At 38.9% G+C, this 19206-nt stretch overlaps 1 protein-coding gene across 2 annotated transcripts in view; it reads right to left on the bottom strand.

The window, feature by feature from the left end:
- The window catches only part of LOC124864797 (protein kinase C alpha type-like), a 157904-nt gene that overhangs the window by 110081 nt on the left and 28617 nt on the right, over window positions 1–19206 (bottom strand). The gene's annotated exons all lie outside the window — the stretch shown is intronic.

The raw sequence follows: 19206 nt of genomic DNA, 5'->3' as shown, positions 1-19206 counted from the left end.
GGTGCAGATGAAACAACAGAAAGTGATTTAAACAGAAGTCCAGAAAACAGTGGGGGATAGTAGTCTGTGGAAAACAATGAAGGGACGGACGGAGAGATGGACGCATGAACGGACACCTGGATGGATATACGCTTGGAAGGACGAATGCTCGGATAGATGGATAGTAGGCCTGCACAATATATCACAAATTAATTGTTATAACAATATTACTGTATGCAATATCAATATTGCAAAAACTGCTTGGACTTCAATAAATATTAGCAAAGACAGAAATGATTAATTTCATATTTTTCCAGTAGTTGGATAGATTACTCACCATCTATCCATAGCAGAAGTGCATCTCCTCTTTTGAAGTGGGGATTTACAACTTTACGTCTGTATGCTTTGGCACGGGCAGCATTAAAGCTGAAGCTTATTTAAGAAGCTAGCCACCTCTTTGTTGTCTTTTGTTAATTTCTTTTTAACGCTGAAGCTGGGACCCTCGGCTTCCAGTAGTAAAGCTGAACTAAAGCCTCTCCTGAAGCAGCATTTGAAAATTTAGGGAGTTTGAGAAATGCCCTTGGTCCTAGACGTACAATTCAACACAGCTGCTTTTACAACAACAATAATGATATTCAGTATCAGGATTTAAATTCCATTATGGTTCATTCAAAGCCATTAAAATCAGTTTGACATGTTAAAAAGCAAAAAGGAACAAATGTAACATCCAAGGGTTAGATCTAAGTGTCCAATACTAAATTTTCACCATTTGATTTTATTAGAAGCAAACTACTCCTCTGACTAAATATCTTCCTATCAATTTGCTAATCACATAATCAAGCTGAATTCAAATTGTAATAATCAAGATGAGTATTTTCTATCCATTAATTTGTCAGTGTCCAAAATACCCTGTTTCTCTTTCAGCTGCTGCTATTCTCTTCATAATTCACACAGACCAAACAGTGGTGGTTTAGAGCTATATCAGTGTGTGTTTAAACACAAAAACCCAGCAACTCAGAGAATCAACAGTGCGACAGCTGCATTGTTGGCATGAACAGCGTGATGCATACCACTTCACAAAAACACAAAGTCAGCAATACATGAACTTCAAAGTAGGATTCTGCCTCTATTCTTCACACCAGACTTCAATGACACACAAAGGTGCATATAACCCCAGATAACCCGAACTTATAGAAACCTTAAAGTTCCTTTATATCATTTTCATTTACAGTACCACGTACTTGGAACTCTGTAACTGTAACTACCTTAATCAGTCAGCTAAAATTTTTGGTACTTTTGGTGGAGGAGCTATTATCATCCATCCATCCTGACAAGAATTTCCAGGGGGCTAGAATCTACCTTCTGGGGTTACGAGACAAAATATTTAGTACACCCTGGACAGATTACCAGGCTAACACAGAGTCTGATGAGAAAAACCACCTAATGGGAATTCGGTGCCAGTCAGCCCAACCTGCATGCTTTTGTAAGCCTGAGTACCCGAAAAAAACAAAAAAATGTATCCTTATATTTGACTTAATTTTCTTGTCATATCTGTTTCTCTTATTTGGCTTGTGGCAAACTGCGAACATGACCTCTTATGGCTTTCTTCTTGCCACTCCTCCATCAAGGAAGGATACTTGGAGTGCACAAGTCCTGTCTACAGATTCTTTCACCTGAGCTATGGATCTCTAAAGCTCATCCAGAGTTATCAAGGACCACTTGGCTGCCTGTCCTTCAACATCTTGTTGGTTTAGAACGGTCATGACTTGGTAGGCTTGCAGTCGTATCAAACTCCTTACGCTTTCACATGATGGACTGAACTTAGGGAGACAACGCTTGGGATGCTGTTTTGAACCTAAGGCTGCTTTAAACTCCTAAATAACGTTATCCCTAGCCTGTCTTCTCTGTTCGTTGGTCGTTGCGATGCTGTTTGTTCTCTAGTGTTCTCTAACAACATTCTAAGGCCTTCATAAAATAGCTATATTTATACAGGGATTAAATTACACAAAGGTGGATTCTGTTTGCTAATTAAGTATCTTACGAAGAGAATTGGTTGCATTCAATTTTATCTAGAGGTAAAGGGGGTTGGATACAAAGTTTTGAGGTTTTTATTTTTGAAAAAAAGGAAAACCATATGTATAATTCATCAACTTTCTATTGGTCTATACTATAAAATCCCAGTAAAATACATTGATGCTTGATTTTGTAATGTCGCAAAAAGTGATAAAGGTCAAGGGGTATGATTACTTTGCAAGGAACTGTAGACTTAAAAAGGTATAAGTATCCCATTGTAAATACTTCCTAATGTATTTAAAAACTTAACTTTTAAAACATATTTGAAACATATTTTTTCATTAAAAAGCATTTTAATGTTTTTCAATTTTGAGACTTATTTATTTGTGTGCAAAGTTTGCCTAGCAGCTGTTTGAAAATGATCTCAGACGATTCATTGCCCATTTCCCTCCCCCTCATCCCACATTTGGCTACATTTTTGCTCAGACAAAACAATTCCAACATTCCAAAAAATAAAGCACAACAAATATAATGCATTTTTACCAGGTTGCCCTTGGTGCAGCATACTTACAGTATGTCAGTACTGGGCGTAATGACGTCTTTTTTACACTTTATTTCAACCTCAATTCATCGCGATTGCTCACACCGAGCCTTACAGCCTTCTCACCCATCCTCGCCTCTGTTTGGTGTTGATCTCAGACTCATTCTAGTGTCTGCTGATCACTTAAGTGGAGTGATTTGACACTGATCTCAGTTCAGAGGTAAAGAAGGGTCAGTAAGTGGCAAATAGTGGAAAAGGATCAATCTAGCTTTGGGCAGTGTGTGTTTATATCAGTGTGCAAGTGTCAGTTAGTGAAGCTTATCCAAGACAGAGACAGTATCTCTCTGGATAATCCCTGGCATCGACTTTTGGCTGCATGCATGCACGATGAATCGTACAAAAATCTAAAAGCAATCTTTAGAACATAAGTGGTGCAATGACTGAAACACAGAGGCTCTCTGCAAACCTATGTATGGTTACATTCACAAAAAACATGCGGAGAAAAGAAAGCAGCCCCAATTTAGCAGAGAGAATAGTCGATAGAAGATAGATATTATGTTTGGAACGCTGAATTCTGGCATCAACACATAACACACAGTCATGAGGGATTGCTGCAAAGTCAATGCCAGTGACTGTCCACTGTCTCTACATGCTCATCCGGGAGGAGGGAATGCTGCAAGTCACTGACTGGATGCAATCTGCTGGGTTTCCTTAGATAGAAATTTTTTTTATCCAATTTGAATAAAAAGCTAACTCCGACTGCACTGTTCAATAGGGTTAATTGGAATGTATGTACCTGACAGTTGTGAAGTTCCTTGAGACAACATGTGTTGTGAATTGGCGCTATATAAATAAAACTGAATTGAATTGAATTGAACACAGTGGCCACCCAAGAAGAAAGTCGGAGTAGCACAGTCTCCAGCTCAAGTGTATTAAGGCAAAGATTATGCGGTCATTTTTCCAATGAGGAGAAAAAAGTAAGGATAACTGTTATCTAACAGTGGTACCTTAAAGAACTGCTAAATTTGCACTCTCCACTAGGCATTAAAAGAATAGTCCATTCTGCTTGTAATCTGTGGATGTAAGGACAATACAAAAAGTAAAAAAAAAAAAAACAAGCTACAGCAACATGCTTTCCTACCTGAGAAACTTCATGCTAACAAATAACACCTCATTGGTCTGGCTGCCAACTCAGCGGTTATTACCTCTGTTAACGCTGTGACATAAACTGTCGGGTGTCCTCGGCCTTTGGGTTCTTCCATCCCTAAAATCCAAGATTTTTTTACATAATCTTGGGACAAAAGTGCAAGTTTCCTATTGCTTTGAAGTCCAAACTCATACATACTTTCTAAACCTCAACTACTTTTCCTCCAGAACTGAATCTCTGGGGAAAGTAATTATGCTCACTCTATCCTGTTCCTGTGGTGCCAATGGGTCACCACTTATCCTTTCGACGTATTCTAGTTAGAGAGGTCTTTTAAAGGAAACAATCTGTTTTCTGTTCAGAGCAATCAACTGTTGCATCCTGCTGTAGATAGCTATGTCACTATGAATATATGGTTGTGCCTTTCCGTTTTTGAGTGCTCTGGCATTGCAGGCTCTTTTTTTGAGGAAAAGGTGAGTTTTTAACTTACTTAGACTAATAAACAATGAAAAGGCTCATTGCAATTTTTTTGTTTCATGCTTTAGGTGTCAGGATGTGCCAAGTTGGACTTTCTTGTTGTTTTGCGTTTGTTTTCTCTTCTGTTACGTGTTTCTATTTCTTTGGGTTTAGTAGTCATGTGTTTATTTCCTTCTGTTTCCTAATAGTTTTGTTCTCTCTCCTGCCTCCCAGTGTTTGTAGTTCTTTCTCCCCTCGCCCATAGTTCCCTTGGTGGTTGCTTTCTCCTGATTATTATTATTATTATTACAGTTCTTGCTTCCTTGGGTTCTCTAGTTTAGTTTCCCGTTTAGTGTCTCTGTGTTTGTTTATGGTTAGGTTATTTGTTATTGCTGCACACTTCTAGTTTATTAGTTTCTTTGCCCTGTTCCTCCTCTTGTCATTTGTTCCCCTTCAGTTATTATTTACTCAGTGTTCGTTTCCCTTTTATGTTTGTAGTTCTTGCCAGCCTTATCCCTAGTTTAGTTCCCCGTGCTGGTTTCTATTGTTTCAGTTCCTTCTATAGGTTAGCTTGTAGTTATTGTTTGCCACTATACTTAGCTCCGCTTATTGTTTACGTTTTGGTTTGCATTCTAGTCTTCGCTTTCTCTGGTTTCCTCCCAGTTAGTTTCAGTCAGTGTTTGTTTGGGTTTGTTTACTTTTGCAGTTAGGGTTTCCTTTATGGTTTCTTTTGTTAATTCTTATTTGCCTGGTTCTTATATCTTAGGTTGTTATGGTTTTCTTAGATCTGTTTCTCTGAGTTTGTTAATTAGTCCCTTCTCCCATGGTTTAGTTTTGTATTAATTTCACCTGTCCTTCAGACTCCCTGCTTGCCATGTCACACCTGTCCCTAGTTTTGTTGATTACCTGTCTTTTGTTCCACATTCATTTCCCTCTGTATATTAGTTGGTCTGTTTTCCTTGTTCCTCGCTGGTTTGATGCGTCACCTTCCCTTCGTCAACTTCTTCATTTTGTTCTTGTACTCTGTCTGACCGCGACTCCTGCATACCCACTGTACACCCTGCCTGCCTGCCTTCTGCTTTGCCAGTATTGGATTTGAAATAAATCATCGTTCTGCTCGCCATGCCATCTCCTCGCCTGTCTCTGCACTTTGGTCCACAAAAACCCCAAACTATGACAGTCAGGGACTTTTAAGGTTGTCTGGATAAAAAAAAAAACAATATCTGTCCTTTAGCATGGTACATTAATCTCCAGATTTTGAGCAATATCAGAGAAGGATTTCTGTTATAAACATAACTTAAATACACTGACAAAAAAAAAAATGAGGACAAAATAGATTTCACAGAATTATAGAAACCTCTTGCCAAAAGAACGGACAAAACAAAAACTTAAACACTGCTTACAGCCACTCTAGGATTTCAAGACCATTTTGTTATTTCAAAACTGGAAAAGATGAAAAACACCACTTAGACAACACCTTCCCAATCCTTTGCATCCCACAAAAGATAAGTTGTATTTTTTTCCAGGATCTGACACTCAGCAGTACCTGCAGCCTTTGTAACGGCTCCAGGTGTGCTGAGCGGCTAAGCCTTGGAGATCCAGTGACACAGAGACACATTCAGGGATATTATGATTAATTACAGTGTTCTTTGTTTCGCCTGCTTAATTACACAACCACAGAGATAAGGGGCTTTGAGATTATAAAGCAGCTTACACCACATAAACACACCGTTTTGTGGTGACCATGGTAAGCATATTATAACATCTTTGAATTGCAGAATGTCTCACCCATCTCACACATACTAGTTCCCTATTTAGACAGTTTTAACTAGTAATTAATAGAGTCTCTATTAATAGAGTACATTGTATTGGGAGATTCAGCTCGAGACAGACACTCGGTCGATTTGGATCATCCAGAGTGAATCCAAACATAAAGAGAGGATTACTTTTATCTGAGATCCATGGGAAGAAAATGGAGCAAAGGAAGTTAGACCTTGGATAGATGTTTTTTGGACTTTATTTTGTCTGCTCAAAAGAAAAACACAGCAGTCTCTCCTTGTTAGAAGTGCTTAGTTGGGGATCAGTTGGGCAACAGCTTTTTACCACTGTTGACTGTTGTTTGTATGCTCTTTTGGATGTTCATTCACACATAGAGAAAAGCTTCCTCCCCCCAAGGAGGCAAGCAATTGTGTAAAATGTTCTACCCCCCACCAACAGCCACCCTTTTGGTCTTTTTGATGCGGGTTTTCTGTCATTTAAAGCAAAGAAAAATGGCAGGGGAAGAAGAGGAGAAGGGGAGGGGAGCGGTGAGATAGGTGCATTGTCCTCTCTTGGTTATTTTTAGGCTCGATTCTGGCCGGGGCTGGAACAGAGTGTACTGAACCCCAGCGTTGTGGAGAAGTGAGGAAAGACATTTCCTCTCCACACCTTGCCAGTGGACAGTAAAAATACACAGGCGGCATACGCTGTGCAAACACAAGACGTCTGAAACTGGCGTGCATGGAAGAGAGCAATGGATGATGAATGAAAACCCATTTCTGCCATGAGCCTGTACCCGTTCGGAAAGAGACTAATGGAAAAAGTGTAGGGTAACCATGGAAAGAACAATACAGTAGGTTTATGCAGGCACAGGCTCCTGTCTGTGTTCTCACCATATGTTGACAGACTTAGAAGGTCTTAAAGAAACTATATCCATGTCTGGTATACTAATCTTTTCCACAAGCCTTCTGCTATTACATACTTGATTAAATCTAGACTCTAAAAGTTGGTATGTTGTCTTTTACAGATAAGCTCGACAGCCTTGTTTCTTTATCTCTGTATTGGGATCAAGTGCATCTCCTTGGTGTAATAAAAAATGCACATGTTTTCTACCTTTTTATAAGGGTCTCCGGGGCTGAAGTTTTGAGGTCACATTTCCTGAAACATGTAATGATGGAAGCCCAGTTTTTTTATGTGTATTGCAATTTTGTGAAAAAGTATTTACTCCCTTGAGGGTTTCAAGTGTGTTTTTTTTAAACATTTAAGTTAATTAAAATTATTTTATTTTAAGCTGAAGAAAACCTGGAAAAAAAAGGCTTTTAATTGATGATTTCATCTATTAAAGTGAAATGCTATGCAAACCAACATGTCCCTATGTGACAATGTAATTGCACCCTGAGTAAATAAAAAATTAACCATGGTTAATCTCACTTTTTAATTCAATTTCACTAGCCACACCTAGACCTCCAAAATCAAGAAATCACATAAATGGAACCAGTCTGACAACATGAAGTAGGCTAAAAGATATCAAAAAGCAACACATCAAGCCCCAAAAGTTATTGACATCTATCAGTCATGAAAGGGACTCCAGTGAATTGCAGTGAGAGCCATTATGTTTAAATGGAGAAAACACTGGTTAACCGTCCTAGGAGTGGAAAGCCGACCACAATTACTCCAGGAGAAAATTAATGACCAAAAACAACACAACCTGTCTCATATTTTCCAAAAAACATCTTGATGATTTCCAAAACGTTGGGGAAAATATTCTCTAGATTGATGGAAGATGTGCTTCAATTACACTGAGGGTAAAACTAACACAACATTTCAGCATTTGGGCCTCATAATAGAGAGCACCCTGTAATGACTTCTCTAAGGTAATGATGCAAGAGTTTCTTTTTCCAAAACGTAACTCTTCCACTACCTTTATCTCTGGATCGTTTCCATCAGATCGAACAGTTGGAGGTTCCACATAAAGTGGGTTGTGTGTCTAGTTTTGTTGTTTTGATAACATCTTACTGTACAAAGCTTCTATCAATGGTATCAAACAATAACATTGCATCTATTATGCTTAAAATGATCGTAATTGTGAGTTTTAGGCACATTTGGTGGAAAGCAATATTGGAATTAATATATATATTTTTTATGTCCTTTAAATGAACAGGGATTTTTATGCCACAAACAAATTTTCAATGTACAAACTGAATATTCAAAGGATGTACATTTAAATTCAGATGTTCCAATGTACTTGCATGTACCAAGCTTATCAGGACATATGCAGAAGTTTTTTAGTGTGTGATGTTTTTGTTTTACAGAGTAAAAAGCAGAAATTGAATCTGTGGGTGATTCAGAAATACTTTCGTAAAAGTGGATCCTACTCCACTGTTTACAACACTCAGCGCATTAAGCAGCCCTCAAGCAGAGTAGTCATCGCAGCTCAGTAGATAATGATGGAAAGTCAAGTAGTATTTTCACATCAAGTTCTTTTATCCCACATGTACACTTTCATTCTTTTTAACCAAACACTTCACAGAGCTGTTAAAAAAACAAAGTGTAAAGAAAACTAACTGCTTGGATGCATGTATACAAGACTCAAGACTTTTTTAAATATATCCTAAAATCTGTATTCAATGATCTGTAAATATTAAATTATTTTCCCCATAAATATAGCCTAGGGAATACTAAGTACGCCCATGCTGCTGATTTAAATAGAAATGTAGGAGCAATGTGCTGTTATCAGAGCACTGCTCTATAGAAGCTGGAGCAAGAGGTTTGGAGGTTTGTGTTTACACAACACCAGGATGGAAAGACATCAGCAATGGCTTCATTCATCCACCTGGGAAGGATTATAAAGCCCTTTCCAAAAATCTTTGGACTTAAACTTTTAGAGTTGGACTGGAAAAGATTATTTGCCATTGGACACCATTAAAGAAAGCTCACACAATTGGACGTCTCATCAAATTCAAACCAAAATCAGATTGTAATATGCTCAGATACCCCAAGAGTTCCATCTCGTACTCTACAGGCCTCCGTTAGCATGCTATATGTTGAAGGAATTTCCGCCCCATTTCCAATCTCCCCTTTCTGCCTAAAATACTGGAACATGCTGTTGCCAATCAACTCAAAACCCACCTTACTTCCAATGATTTGTATAAATCATTTCAGTCTGGCTTCCGTTCAGGTCACAGCACAGAAACTGCTCTCCTCAAAGTCACCAATGATCTTCTCCTTTCCTCAGATTCTGGTCATCTCAGCATTCTCCTCCTTTTAGACCTCACTGCAGCCTTCGACACCATCAACGATACCATTCTTCTCTCCCATCTAGAATCCTCCCTCAACATTACTGGTACTGCCCTCTCCTGGCTACAGTCATATCTCACAAACAGGCAACAATTCATCAGCATCGATAACTACACCTACTCCTCCGTCACAAGGCGTCCCCCAGGGTTCGGTGCTTGGCCCCCTAGACTACATCCTGTACATGCTACCCCTTGGTTCCATCATCCGCGGCCATGGTCTTCACTTTTACTGCTATGCTAATGATGTCCAACTTTACATCTCCAACAAATCCATCACAACTGGAACTCACTCCACCCTGACCAGCTGCCTCACTGAGATAAAATCATGGATGGACTCAAACTTCCTCAAACTCATTATATACTGGGGGTGCTGTGTGAGGTTTTGTACAATTATGGTCAGATTTAAGAACTGTAGATCCTGGTTAAGACCATAACAAATGTCTTATGTTTTGACACAAAAACCCTGTTTGTCGACATCATATTCTTCTATACAAAAACACCTTCCACTATCACAAATGTTTTGCTTTTTTGCTTCAACACCCACTTCATTTTGGGTATTCCGAAAAAGGCCATTGAAGATATTCAAAATGAATTCCTCTGTAGTTGTCATTTATACCATAACCAGAAAAATACATCAATGAATATAAAAACAAAGTCAGTTCACCTTCATATTCTTCTTCTTGAAGAAAAAACCTTGTCCAAGAAATGGTGTCTTATTCATAGTTAAAAGCTGTGGAAAAAACAAAAGCCAGGATCAAACTGCAGTGTCTGTCCTCTTCCCACCACCTCTGGGAGATAAAGTGCATGCGTGGTATAATGGAAAGCAAGACAGAGGAAATGAAGGGAGTTACAGCTACAACAAAGGGGCTGGAAATTTGATTTCACCACATACATTCAATTATGCATGTTGTAGGCACATAAAGAATAGAAATAGGGCCATAAGGACATAAAAGGCTAGACACAGTGAATATGCAACTTTGAAAGCAACATTGTGGCTACACAGTGAATATGCAACTTTGAAAGCAACATTGTGGCTGTTCTCAAAGATGCAAAAAACTAGAGAAGTGATTAAAAACACAACTGTAAAGCAGAAACACAAAGTAGTGAGATTTGATGAGAAGGAATAGGCAGAGAGTATACCTTTCTCTCATGGTGACACATAATAAGCAATGTGTCCCAACAATCACAATTTTTCAGCACAGAGCAGCAAAACAACACCTTAAACCAGGGCACCTAACTGGTTTATGTGCAGAATCAATATCTCAATAGGGATGAATATATGAGATGAGTTAAAAAGGAGTCCAAGGTGAGCTTGGCTTTGTAATGTTTGATCTCAGTGCCAGGTGGACCCAGCTCGTCCCTATTCAAACAGCTCTGCAGGACGATAGGTGATGGCAGATATCTCTTTGGTTCGGAGCCTTCTCAGATCTCTCTCTGATTATACACGTCTGAATGGCTCGGTACAGCAAACACAGACAGCGACGATAGTGTCTCTGGGGGAAAAGTTAATCTCTGTTTCACATATTATTAGTTACACCTTTCACTTTCACACCAAACACTTCACAGCAGCAGACATGCAAAATGTGCGGTGTGCCACTTGTAACGCTCATAAGCGATGATTATCTTCCCCCAAATTGTTCCCTGGTAGTTTAAGACAGCAGCATACAACATGTTAGTAGGCCTAAGCGGAGAAGATAATCCAATATATATATAACTGATCAACACAGCTTTTTTGCTAATAAAATTCTGCATACTGTGGTGCGCATTTGCAATTAGCTTCCTTTACTCAGAATATATGAATCCAACTTTTCTGTGAAGGCCTCAGAGGCTTGTTAGAGAACATTAGTGAACAAACAGCATCATAAAGACAAAGAAACAATGCAAACTGGTTCAGTAATAAGGTTGAGGGGAGGTTTAGAGCAGAGTAAGGTTATAAAACTGTATCCCAATTTTGAAATTCCCATGGATCACTGAAAACCTACCAAGACATGGTCATCCACCTAAACTAAGTGTTAATCAAAGAAGCAGCCACGATGCCCATGGTAACTCTGGAGGAGCTGCAGAGATCAACAGCTCAGTTGAGAGAATTTGTCGAAAGGAGTTAATCCAATTTAAATAAATAGCTTTAATTGGTTACAAGTAATTAAGTATATCCAAGTGTATTTATTAAGTGTGTTCAATTTAAAGAATTTAAGTTTGATTTACTTGAATTATTTAGTTTCAAATAAAGAATTCAAACACATTTGGCTCAATTTTATGGAAACTCAATTCAAAATATTATGTTGTTCCAAAAATAAAAAAACTGAATTATCCAAAGGTAAATTATCACTCACACTACATACATACATACTTCCATAATGTCATGATGAAAATTTAACATTCATATATTTTAGATTCATTGCACACTAACTGAAATATTTCAGGTCTTTTATTGTCTTAATACGGATGATTTTGGCGTACAGCTCATGAAAACCCAAAATTCCTATCTCACAAAATTAGCATATCATTAAAAGGGTCTCTAAACGAGCTATGAACCTAATCATCTGAATCAACGAGTTAACTCTAAACACCTGCAAAAGATTCCTGAGGCCTTTAAAACTCCCAGCCTGGTTCATCACTCCAAACCCCAATCATGGGTAAGACTGCCGACCTGACTGCTGTCCAGAAGGCCACTATTGACACCCTCAAGCAAGAGGGTAAGACACAGAAAGAAATTTCTGAACGAATAGGCTGTTCCCAGAGTGCTGTATCAAGGCACCTCAGTGGGAAGTCTGGGGGAAGGAAAAAGTGTGGCAGAAAACGCTGCACAACGAGAAGAGGTGACCGGACCCTGAGGAAGATTGTGGAGAAGGGCCGATTCCAGACCTTGGGGGACCTGCGGAAGCAGTGGACTGAGTCTGGAGTAGAAACATCCAGAGCCACCATGCACAGGCATGTGCAGGAAATGGGCTACAGGTGCCGCATTCCCCAGGTCAAGCCACTTTTGAACCAGAAGCAGCGGCAGAAGCGCCTGACCTGGGCTACAGAGAAGCAGCACTGGACTGCTCAGTGGTCCAAAGTACTTTTTTCGGATGAAAGCAAATTCTGCATGTCATTCGGAAATCAAGGTGCCAGAGTCTGGAGGAAGACTGGGGAGAAGGAAATGCCAAAATGCCAGAAGTCCAGTGTCAAGTACCCACAGTCAGTGATGGTCTGGGGTGCCGTGTCAGCTGCTGGTGTTGGTCCACTGTGTTTTATCAAGGGCAGGGTCAATGCAGCTAGCTATCAGGAGATTTTGGAGCACTTCATGCTTCCATCTGCTGAAAAGCTTTATGGAGATGAAGATTTCATTTTTCAGCATGACCTGGCACCTGCTCACAGCGCCAAAACCACTGGTAAATGGTTTACTGACCATGGTATCACTGTGCTCAATTGGCCTGCCAACTCTCCTGACCTGAACCCCATAGAGAATCTGTGGGATATTGTGAAGAGAACGTTGAGAGACTCAAGACCCAACACTCTGGATGAGCTAAAGGCCGCTATCGAAGCATCCTGGGCCTCCATAAGACCTCAGCAGTGCCACACGCTGATTGCCTCCATGCCACGCCGCATTGAAGCAGTCATTTCTGCCAAAGGATTCTCGACCCAGTATTGAGTGCATAACTGTACATGATTATTTGAAGGTTGATGTTTTTTGTATTAAAAACACTTTTCTTTTATTGGTCGGATGAAATATGCTAATTTTGTGAGATACGAATTTTGGGTTTTCATGAGCTGTATGCCAAAATCATCCGTATTAAGACAATAAAAGACCTGAAATATTTCAGTTAGTGTGCAATGAATCTAAAATATATGAATGTTAAATTTTCATCATGACATTATGGAAAATAATTAACTTTATCACAATATGCTAATATTTTGAGAAGGACCTGTATATTAAAATACAGCTTGACTGTAAATCATCTTAAATGTGTGTTTTAGCATGTTATTTTAGTTTTTCTAATTGGCATAAAAAACTTTCATGGTAATCAGAAATTCAAGTTTGCTAAAAAAAAAGAAATCTCCATTGCATAAAAGGGAACAGTGCTACCAACTGCACCACCATGCAGCCCTTCTTTTGAAACTTCGCAAGGAATATTGCTTTTCTCCGTAAGTGGGGTTGTGAGTATTCATGAATACTTACTGTTTTTGTCAGCATCATTCTAGATTGTGGAAAAGTTTTAAAGCTTATATCAAACAGCTCAAACCTCATAATGAAACTTGATGTGGATGTTTAAATGACATATTACTATGTGACATTTTCTTAACCACAAAGAATGCAAAACCTTGATGAAGCCCAGAGTTTTATGCAGACTGGTTTTTACCAGTGGTGTTTTGCAACTATAAATTTTAATTCATTTATGATTATCAGGGTCCAACTTGGTTTACATTATCAAAAATTGCCTTTAGTCATGGCTGCCTTCTGAGTAGCTTGGATCCCTGTCAGAAATTCAACTTTGGAGAGGATCAGAATTTTTTAAGGACTAGAAGCCTTTAATTTTAAATTACTTTTTATGGTAGGTTGACAGGAAATAGGGGGGAGAGAGCAGGGAAGGGAATGCAGCAAACATTGACAGGCCTGGATTTGATCCTACAACAGCCTGCATTGAGGACTAAGGCCTCCACACAAGGGTCACACACTTAACCCCCTGCACCACTAGCGCCATGCCTGTTGAGGGTCAAATTTTGAATACTCATGAGTTCTGAACTTTCGCTAAAGTTGGATAAAAACATTGAAGAGAACACTGTTGCAGTTGGGAAAAAGCAAAACACTGAGGGGCAGTAGGGAAAAATCAGCAAACTGTAAGAAGAAAACTAATTCTTGTTTGCAGGTTGTTCCTGACGTATAAAGCTGGCAGAGACACACCCCAAAATATACCATCTATAACTACAGCTTATGGTGGTTTTACAATGAATTGTACTATAAGTTCTAAATACAAATTTAAGGCACATATTTTCAGATTTTGATTTGTAAAAAAAATGTTTAAACTAGGTTATATTTTTCCTTCCACTTCACAATTGAGCACTACTTTGTGTTGGTCTACACATAAAATCCCAATAAAACATATTAGAGTTTGTGCTTATAAAGTTCAAGGTGAAGGGGTTTGAATATTTTTTCAAAGCATTTTGGTCAAGAAGACTTGTTGAGGCAGACTGGGTTCAGGAGCATGGCAGATCAAAAATAAAACAGTTCACCTTATATTTTCCAATGCATGATTGCATTTTTATCATTAGTATGCAAGAAGTCCAGTCCCCAGCACGACTTTGGACTTATCCATTTCACTTATATAAAATCAATATATTTCACTTTGAATTCCTGCTGCACAATATTCTCTAAATCAGTTGCGATCTGCAAAAGCACACAGAATGTGACTTACTATCAGGTATAATGAAAACATTTTGACATTTTGTACTCACAGAGAGGTGTGTCCCCTGTAGCATTAATGATATGTATAATAAGAAATGGCCACAGGTCGGACTGGATCAATTATTCCAAATACAGGTGGGAGGTTTTGGCTGCCAGACATCTCTGAGTCACACAGGGGAAATAGTGAAACTACTTCATGAATTAATAAACATGTCTCCTAGCACACACACACACACACACACACACACAGTTCTGTTTATGCCCGCACTTAAACACATATGTGAACCCACCTTGCGTCACATTTGGTGCTTGCATGCTGACATATGCTAACAAATGCACACAGATGCCAAAGCTCGTTCATTTTTCACAGGCAAGGCTGCAGTAGCACACATATGAATACACTCAGTACTACTCTAGTTCTCCTGCTTTATCTCTGTCAGACGATGCCTAGACCAGCCAGTGAATGCACCAACTTTGTCTGGTTCTCTCATCTCCTCATCTTCTCAGTTACACACACAGACAGACGTTCTGTGAGACATAAACACACACACACATCTAGCCAGTGATGAATCACCTGTGATGGTCTGCCTCAGATCCCCCTCTGTCCATGTATCAAGTGTCAGAGTCATAATAATTTAATTAGTCTGTCTAACTGCAGCCCGTGCAGAAGTTTAGGGATGACAGTGCTGCACACTGACAGGACCAATCTAGACTTTGCAACAGACTGTGAGTGGGAGGTGTGAGCATGTCGTACAAGTCTGTACACACACACACACACACACACACACACACACACACATTGTCCACTGCCAGGGGTCAGGGATTTCTTTACAATGACTTCTTTTTGCACAGCCTACACACTGACAGGGTGATCGGGCAAAAGGCAGAGGTCATGGCTAACCCCAAGTCTGCTGCCTGGGGAAGGATTGAAACTGAACATCAGCATCAGAACATCTTCAGCTCCTACAGTAATGCTCGTCCTAGACTGATTTGTTTGGAACCACTGAAACCAAGGCTAAATATTTCTCTCATGTCACTTTTTTTCACTTCTATTAGAAATGTTCTTTCTTAAAGTTTAATTCAAAAATGAAGCAATGGCAAAAGCAAATATAGCAGCAGAAACATTAATTTATTATGCTGTAGGAAAACAAAACACTGTGGGTTATGTAAGATAAAAACAACTGGACTCTACACGCCACTGCTGGCCATGGCTAACACTACAGAAGCTACAGGGCTGAAATCAGTCAGCTACAGCATCAAGCAAAATGTAGTGACTAAGCAGGTTGGTATGATAATACTCACATGCAGTAGCTTGTTTTTCTCTAACTTTTTATAGTTTACTACTACTTATGATTTGATTTTGAAATTTTGAAAATAGTGCATCAAGCTAAAAGATCAAGGGATGCAAATGAGATACTGATCTTGTAAAATTGTGTATTAAGTTAAGATGAACAGATTAAAGCAACAACTGTCTTTGATATTCAACAATGTCATAAGAGAAACTGGATGATTAAAAGGACACAAACAATGTCCATTCACTTAATGTTGCTTTCTTGGAAATGTTATTGAAACAAAATCTCTATAAATCCTGTAATGACGTTATACCAGGGACAAGGGAGTTTTCCTCTCCACTGTCGCTACATGCATGCTCAGTATGAGGTATTGCTGCAAAGTCAATGCAAGTTACTGTCCACTGTCTCTACATATTCATCCAGGAGGAATGAATGCTGCAATTCACTGCAAATCTGCTGGGTTTCCTTAGATAAAAAAACTTTTTTAACCGATTTGAATGATAAACTGAATCTGACTGCTTTGTTTAGTAGTTAGGATTAAATGGAATGTATGTTTTCGACTTGAAATCTGGATGATTTGATTGAATTGACTTTGTAAAATGCCTTGAGACGACATGTGTTGTGAATTGGTGCTAAATAAATTGAATTGAATTTACAGTGCTCTGCAAACATGTTACAATTGCAACCTTTTACTGGATTTTTGTGATAGACCCACACAAGGTAGTGCATATTTGTGAACTGGAAGAAAAAGGGTTAAAAGTTTTCAAAATGTTTTCAAATAAAAAAAGTGTGATATACATTCATGCATTCATTCTCTCCCAGCTGTGCCCAACTGGAGACTGAAAATATAGCTTCATTTCATGTCCTCTGCAGCCTCACACAGGTTTCCTTCCAGGATTGCCCTTACTTCCCTCCATCTTCCCATGTTGTCTGACCATCTTCCCTGTTCCTGCTGAAGAATAGCACCCCGCAGCTTGATTCTGCCACCACCGTGTTTCTTCATAGGGATTGTGGGTTCAGAGTAATGTACAGTGATAGTTTTTCTCCAATAGTGTCTCATGTGATCAGAGCACCTTCTCTCCACATGTTTGCTGTGCCTCCTACATGACTTTCAGCAAACTTCTCATTGCTTTCTTTCAACACATGCTTTCCTTTTGCCACTTTTCCATAAAGGCCAGAAATGTGAATAGCACAACTAATGGTTGCAAGGTCTCCCATCTGAGCTGTGGATCTCTACAGCTACTTCAGAGTTAACAAAAGTCTCTTGGCTGCTTCTCTGCATGGTAGAATTGCAGTGGTGCCATGTTCTTTCAATTTTCAGATGATGCGCTAAAGAGCTCTTAGTGAGATGTCATTTTATGACCTAACCCTGCTTTAAACCTCTTCATGACTTTCTCCCTGACCTGGCTGCTGTGTTCCTTGATCTTCATGATGCTGTTTGATCTCTAACAAACCTCTGAGGACTTCACAGAACAGCTAATTACACACAGCTGGGCTTGATTTACAATAAATGGGTTACTTCTGACGGTAATTGTTTGCACTCGATTGTATTTAGGGGCATCAGGAGAAGAGAGAGCTAAATGCAAATGCATGCTAGATTTTGAAGTTTGGGTTGCAATGTGACAAAATGCAGAGCAATTTAAGGAGAATGAATAAAAAACATATTTGCATGGTAATGTGCAGAGTTTCTGCTGCACAAATGACAGAAAATTATATCAAGCATTTCTTGTAAAAAAAAAAAAATCTAGGACAAAATAAGGTAAAAACGTAAACCTTTTCTCCTTTAAAACGTGTTTTTAATGTTTTATCTTTTTTTATGTTTATGCTAACAGTATCTTAGGTAGGCACACACAAAAACTCACACTATGTTTTCACGCCACAACATGTACTAAAACTTCGATTTTTTAATCATATCAACTTCTTGCTCAATTTTCTCTTCTGTTCAATTTGGACCTCAACATGAGTATCACAGCTGATTACTGTTTTCCCTATAAAAGCAATAAAGATTCCTTGCTGTTCAGGGACTGTCAAATTGGCGTCAGTGACCAATGCATGACCACATGGAGACTGACTCAAAATACATTCTGCAGATAGCAAAATGGGAGAAGACTTTAGCTTTAACAGCACCTCTGAGAGCAACTCCACAGAGCTTTGCTTAAGAAGATTTAATCACAGTGAAGTTAAATATGCATAAATTATGTCTCTCTCCACTGCGATGTGAGAGTCATAGAAAATTAAGCTCAGGATTGCTTGGCTTCTGTGACTATTAAACAGCAGGTTGGAAAAAGCTTTGAATACCAATTCATTTGCCTGCATTTCAGTTGACGTATGCAGTTGCAGGTGATGCACTTCAGTTTAAAATAAAACTCTGAGGCTCATTGAATTCTTCATTTATATTTAAAAGTTAAATTAGGGTAAAAGGCATACAAAAAAGGCAGTGTGGAGGGTAAACATAAGATAAGGATGATAACATGAAAGCTAGCGAAGCGCAGAAAAGTTAGAGGTTTCATTTTTTTGTCTCATTTTAGAGCCATTGAGCCGATCTTGAGTCAGCTGGGGTCAGTTTATTGTATAACAGCAAAGAAGACAAGAGCAGAGTGGACAGTTCTCAGTGCAAGACCTGCAGTGGTGAGTTTGTTGCAACTCAGTCACACAGAAGCATGGGGTTATGCATCTGCAGTAGATCAACACAAACTGCACAGATGTGCAGATGTTAGATGAAACTTACAGATGTACACTTACACATGCACAAACAAAATCCTCAAAGATACAGACATGGGAAAACATTTCACACACACATACACACATGCACAAAGTGTGAAGTATTTGCCTTTTTGCAGATTTCTTCTAGTTTTACTTTTTTGCCACACTTAAATGTTTCAGTTCATTAAACAAATTTTTATATCAAACAAAGGTACCCTGAGTAAAAACAAAATGCAGTTTTCAAATGATGATTTAATTTAGGAATGGATGAAAGCTTTCTAAACCAACATGGCCTGATGTGGAAAATAAATAACCCCCTAACCCTATTAACTGGTGGTGTCACCCTTAGCAGTAACAGCTGCCATTCTGTGTTTGCAATAACTGGTAATCTTTTACATCAATGTGGGGAAATTTTGGTCAACTCTGAACTTGTTTAAAGTCACACCACAGCATTTCAATCAAATTCAAGTCCAGATTTTGACTACTTCACTCGAAAGCCTTTAGTTTTTTACGTTTTCATAGCAGGTGGACCTGCTCTGTGTGCTTTCGATCATTGTACTGCTGCATATCCAAATACATTTTCATTCAGGAGTTTCTGCTAAAGAGCAGAATTCATGGCTCCATTGTTTTAAGCAATC

The sequence above is a fragment of the Girardinichthys multiradiatus genome, chromosome Y (genome assembly GCF_021462225.1).
Source record: "Girardinichthys multiradiatus isolate DD_20200921_A chromosome Y, DD_fGirMul_XY1, whole genome shotgun sequence".
NCBI lineage: Eukaryota > Metazoa > Chordata > Actinopteri > Cyprinodontiformes > Goodeidae > Girardinichthys > Girardinichthys multiradiatus.
Note: the sequence above shows the minus strand (reverse complement) of the source record. Positions and strands in the feature narration are given on the sequence as shown.